Below are 6,501 nucleotides of genomic sequence, written 5' to 3'. Positions count from 1 at the left end.
AGTTGCAGAAGTTTCTCTTGTTTTCTTCGCTTGGCCGGCCCTGCGATTATCAAACTCTTTCTTTGCTGCAACACCTGCTGTTCTTACTGGTTTTTTTCAGGGCAGCAGGCAGTAAGAACCCATTGGGCTGTGATAATATGATGCTGGGCAAGAAACTTGATCTTCTGACATTTGTTTCCTCAGTCTATCAGAAGCTTCGCCTTCAAATGTGATGGTTTATATGCTCCTGAACTTATATTCTTAGGAGTCAGGAGGCCAGCATCTTAACAGGGACACAGCCACCAGGAAGTTCAAACCAGAAATCTTGATGAATTCCTGCAGGCCAACCAGAGGCCAGTTCCAGAGTGTGAAGCTGCTGGAGGGTCCGATAAAGGGAGGTCTCGCCCTACTGGCTCCACCCTGGGCTTTTCCTCTAGGAAACCCACGAGGCTCCCATAGGGTCAGAGGTTAAGAAGAATCTGGAGAGGCAGGCGCAGTGGCTCGCGCCTGTGATCCCAGCACTTTGGGAGGCCGAGGCGGGCGGATCACAAGGTAAGGAGATTGACACCTTCCTGGCTGACACGGTGAAACCCCATCCTTACTAAAAATACAAAAAATTAGCTGGGCATGGTGGCGGGCCCCTGTAGTTCCAGCTACTCAGGAGGCTGAGGCAGGAGAATGGCGTGAACCCGGGAGGCGGAGCTTGCAGTGAGCCGAGATGGCGCCACTGCACTCCAGCCTGGGTGACAGAGCGAGACTCCGTCTCAAAAAAATAACCAAAAAACAAAGAAGAATCTGGAGAAAGGATCCTATGGCAGTGCCTCTGTATTACTTTCAAATAATAAAATAATAAGAATATTTTGAAGACATTATACTTGGTGATTCTTTCTGTATCTTCTTTTATGAGGAGAATCAAGGGATTCAAGCCCCCAAACCCTCACACCATTTGTTCTATATAAATAAATCTGAATATTTCACTTGAGGAGTGGAATACCAGAGTAAAATATTCTAAATAATTGGTTTAGCTCTTCCCTTTAAATCGTAGATATCCATTAATGCTGTATTTGCTAAATATCTACTGTATCAATATACTGCACTACACACTGTGAGAATCAGTAACACCTGAGAGAGGCCCTGAAGAGGAACATCTAGAAACAGATTCAAGGGAAGTGCTACCACTTAACTGTTGTGTAACCTTTGGCAAATCAACTAATCTCTAAGCTAGGTACGTTGGTTTCCTCACCACTGAAAGCCAGGGATTGAGTTAGATGATTTTCTCATCCCTGTAGTAGATTGCAAAAATACCACACGTCTTCATGCCTTCCTACATGCATGACTCTTTGCAAACTGACTTTACAGCTTCCTGAATCAAGAGGTGACATTTATTAATATTTCCTTATTCCTTGAACCAGGCAGTCCTTGTGACTTGCTTTGCCGTATAGAATGCATCAGAAAGAATGAAGAGCAGAAAAGGTAAATATGTGGGGAAATTTGAAAGCTTTTAAGGTCTTTATTTTTTATACCAAGAGTTTCACAAAAAGAGGAAATATATCCTTTTGAACTCCCCAAACATCACCAAACCTGTCACTAAAGAGCAAAGCTGGGCCGGGCATGGTGGCTCACGCCTGTAATCCCAGCACTTTGGGAGGTCGAGGCGGGTGGATCACTTGAGGTCAGGAGTTCAAAACCAGTCTGGTCAACATGGCGAAACCCAATCTCTACTAAAAATACAAAAATTAACTGGGCGTGGTGGTGGGCGCCTGTAGTCCCAGCTACTTGGGAGGCTGAAGCAGGAGAATCACTTGAACCTGGGAGGCAGAGGTTGCAGTGAGCTGAGATTGAGCCATTGCGCTGCAGCCTGTGCAAAAAGAGCAAAACTCCATTTTATATATATATATATTATATATGTAATATATATTATATAATATAATATATATAATATATATATTTTATATAATATATATTATATATATATTTTATATAATATATATTTTATATTATATATATATATGAGCAAAGCTGTTGCTAGAACTTACTGCAATAAAAGAACACTACCTTGACAGAATTTCAGCACTGTCTCAGAAGGGGAAGTCAGAAGTGGAATATTGATACAGTTTTTGAGTCAAAGTGTTTCAAGGCAGGGAACTGATTAGGATTGTGCAAATTTGAGATGTAATCATTTAGGATTGGTGCACACAGAGAAGAGAGGGTCTTGGAGTGACTCTTGATAAGTAAACTGTTGATGATACCTGCAAACCAGTTGCCAAAGTGAGCAGTCTGTTGTCTCAGAAAAATTGATCTGTGGGAATTTTCTGAAGCAGTGAAGTAATTTATTGTTTACAGCATAATGCTTTCCAGGTAAAATTTTCTTGAACAAACAGCTAAGTCAAGTTGATGTAGGTAATCTACAGCCTTATTGAAGTTATTCTCAGTTCTTAATCTTTTTCAACTGTATGGGCATAATAGTTGTTGAAAAGTTGTTTTAATTATCTTTTTCATTTTTCATTTCTAAGGTAACTGTAGTTATGTTTTCTTTCTCATTTGTTATTTGTGCTTTTTTTCCCTTGGAAATTTTTTTTTAATTTATTTTGCTAATATTTTTATAGGACCAATCTCTGAACTTACCTTTCTCTATTGTTTCTTGAGATTTTCTCTTTCATTGATTTCTGCTTTTATTTTCACTATCTGCTTCCTTGTACTTTGTTGGGGGTTTATTCTGGTGTTCTTTTTCTAATTTTTTTAAGTTAAACTCATTAATATTCTTCCTTTCTTCTTTTCTAATACAAACTTTAAATCTATAAATTCCCAAAAAGTCCACTTTTGCTGCATCTCACAAGTTTTAGTATCATAGTGTTTTCATTTACTATCCAGTTCTAAGTATTTTTTAGTTTATTATGATTTCTTTTTTGACGCATGGGTTATTTTGTGTGTTTTTAAATTTTTCATATTTTGAAACATTTTTAAATATTACCTTTTGCTAATAACATCTAATTTAATTGAATTGTGTTATAGTAAAAAATATGGTGTCTTTGAAACATATTCGTTGAAATTGGTTGACTAGTATATAATCAATTTTTGTAAATGTTCTTTGTATGTTTGAGGTAAATGTATATTATCTAATTATGCAGAATTCTATATCATTTCATTAGATCTAATATATTAATTGTGTAATCTTTGTTTATATTTTTATGTCTGCTTGACATATCAATAATTTAAGTATCACCTTGTGGTGTAAGTTTGTCAATTTAACTTTATAGTTCTAAAAATGTTTTTATTTATATATCTTGAGATTATCTTAATAGATATGAACCCAGGTTTAAAAGTGTTAACTTTATTATTATTATTATTATTATTATTTGAGACAGAGTCTCATTTTGTTGCACAGGCTGGAGTGCAGTGGCGCAACCATGGCTCACTGTGGCCTCAACCTCCCAGGTTCAAGCGGTTCTCCCACTTCAGCCTTTCGAGTTGTAGGGACTACAAGCACTACCACAACCAGCTAATTTTTAAATTTTTTGTAGAGATGGGTTTCCCTGTGTTGCACAGGCTGGTCTCGAACTCCTGAGCTCCAGTGATCCTCCTGCCTCAGCCTCCCAAAGTGCTGGGATTACAGGCATGAGCCACCAGCCCAGCCTATATATTCTTGATTAATTAACTATTTTACCAATATGTAATGATCTTCTGTATAAAGTGCTTCATGTTAAAATGTGTTTGTTATAATAATAGCATACTAATAACAGTTTTATTTTGGTCAGTGTTTGCTAGATATATATTTTCCCATTCTTTTACTTTTGACTTTTTTTGTGTTATGCTTTAGATGTGTATCTTGTCATTGAAATACGGCTTTTTAAGAAAAAATTAATTTGGCAGTCTTTGTCTTTTAACTGGCAAGGTTTGTCTGTTTTTCTACTGCTTTACTTTCTTAATTCTATTTGTTCTGCATTTCTTTTTCTCTCTTTTTTTTTTGCCTTTCTTTCTTGCTTTTCTGTCTCTACTGGTTTGAGATTTATGTTTCACTTTTTTATTGATTATCCTTAAAATGGTACCCTGCATACATAATTTAACAGAACAATTAAACATTACAGTAATTTCAGAAAAATTTCACTTCAGCTTCCCCACACCCAGTTTACATATTTCTCACCAATATTGCAGTTCTGTTTCTTTTTTTAATCCATAAAACATTGTTTTAACCCTAAGAAAACATCGTTATCATCATTTTATAATTTATATTGTAGTTACCATTATTTCTCATTATTTATTCAGCCAGTCTTCTATTGATGTATATTTGAGTTGATTTCAGTCTTTTGCTATTATATATAGCTTTGCAATAAATAGGCTTGTGCTCACATCTTTTTACATTTTCTTCAGCATGTTTTGATATATAACCTTAGAAATGGGAATATTAGATTGAAGGATAAATGTTGTGTAATTTTGCTAGATATAGCCAAATTTCCCTTCATAAGGATATTAGCATTTTGTGTTTCTACCAATAATATATGAGTGTCTATTTTCTCATAACTTTGCCAACAGAGTGTATTGTGATGGCTTGTTTTTTGTGTCAATTTGGCGAGGCTTCAGTACTCAGTAATGCAATCAAACATCAATCTAGATGTTGCTTCCAAGGTATTTTGTAGATATGATTAATATCTACAATCACTTGACTTTATGTAAATAACATCATCCTGGATAATCTGGGTGGGTCTGATCTAACCACTTGAAAGATCTTAAGACCAGAATTGATGTTTTCTCTAGAAAGAAATTCTACCTGTGAACTGCAGTGTCAGCTCCTGCCCCAAAGTTTCCAGCTTGCTTTTCCTGATGACCTGCCAAAATAGATTTTGAATTTGCCCAGCTCGTCCCCACAATCACATAAACCTATTCCTTGCAATAAATCTACCTATCTATGTATGTCTATGGAATGTGTGTATTGTTTCTATTTCTGTTTATGTTTATACCCTACTTGTCAGTTTTTCTGGTGGAACCTTATCTAATATACTTGTCAACCTTGGGTTTTTGTCAATCTGGTATATAAGAAGATATATAAGAACTAGTACTTCAGTTTATTACAATTTGTACTTCCTCTGTTATGAATGAGATTTGACATCTTTTAATATGTTTAAGAGCCATTTGTATTTCTTTTTCTGTGATCTTCCTATTCAACCTTTCTGTCCACTTTTTAAAGTAGGGCTCGCCTTTGTTGTTAGAATTTTTACAACAGCATATACATATTAAATCTTAGTCTGTGATAACAGTTGCAAGCTTTTTTCTAATCTGTTCTTTTATTTTGCTTGTAATTCCTTTGTTGTTATTTGGGGGTTTTATGGCTTGATTTGGCATTTTGGTTTCATTCTTGCATAGTATTTTTGTAGAGTACATAGTCTCAATTAAAAGTTTGTTTTATTTCAATACTTAAAAAACAAACTCTAATTTTTTAAAAATCTACATACTAACACCATTGAATTGTACATTTTAAATAGATGAATTGTATGGTATGTAAATTATGCTTCAATAAAGCTGTTATTTTAAAAAAGAGAAGAGGAAAATAAAACAACAACATTCAAAAATATTTGTCCAGAAATAAATGTCTTATTTATCCTATTAGGGATATGTTGTGCCTCAGGGATTTGTGAATTCGTATTGTCATTCAGTTCTGGAAAATTTATGACCATTGTCTATGTTACACCTCATTTTAATCTTCATGTCTCCCAGTCACTTATCCATATTTTTCATTTCTCTCTTTCTTTTGGCTTCTATGTGGCTCTACTAATGGCTCACTAAGCTTGTCTTCAATGTGTCTCACCTACTTTTAAAAAAAGTCATACATTGTGATTTTTATTTCAACAATTATGTATTTTTCATGTACATTTCATTTGTTTGTAATGGTATATATATATTAATTTAAAATTTTTTATATTTTTATAAGATAATTTCTTATGGACATTCATCATTGTCACTGCATTCTATATTTTTTAAACATTTGTTAACTAATTATCAACAATCTGTATCTGACAGTTCCAACATCAAAAATCTGTGAGTCTAAATCTGTTATTCTCTATCTCAAGATGGATTGACTTTTAGTGTATTCTGTATTTTCTGTCTGTGAACTTATTGTTTGTTTAAATGTTGTCTTAGTCTATTCTGGCCGCTATAACAAAAATATCATAACCTGGGAGATTATAAACAGAAAACATTTATTTCTCACAACTCTGGGACCCGAAAAACCCAATATCAAGGTGGCGGGGAGAGTCAGTGTCCACTGAGGGACTGTTTCTCATAAATGGTGCCTTTTCACTGCATCTCACATGGCAAAAGGTGCAAACAAGTTCCCTCACACCTCTTTTATAAGAACATTATTCCCGAATTCATGAGGGCTCCACCTTCATGATATGATCACCTCCCAAAGGCCCCACTTCCTAACACCATCACCTTGGGGGTTAGTATTCCAACATGTTGGAACGGGCACAGTGGCTCACGCCTATAATCTCAACACTTTGTGAGGCCAAGGCAGGCAGATCATGAAGT

The sequence above is a fragment of the Macaca mulatta genome, chromosome 11 (genome assembly GCF_049350105.2).
Source record: "Macaca mulatta isolate MMU2019108-1 chromosome 11, T2T-MMU8v2.0, whole genome shotgun sequence".
NCBI lineage: Eukaryota > Metazoa > Chordata > Mammalia > Primates > Cercopithecidae > Macaca > Macaca mulatta.
This window is presented reverse-complemented; position numbering follows the sequence as displayed.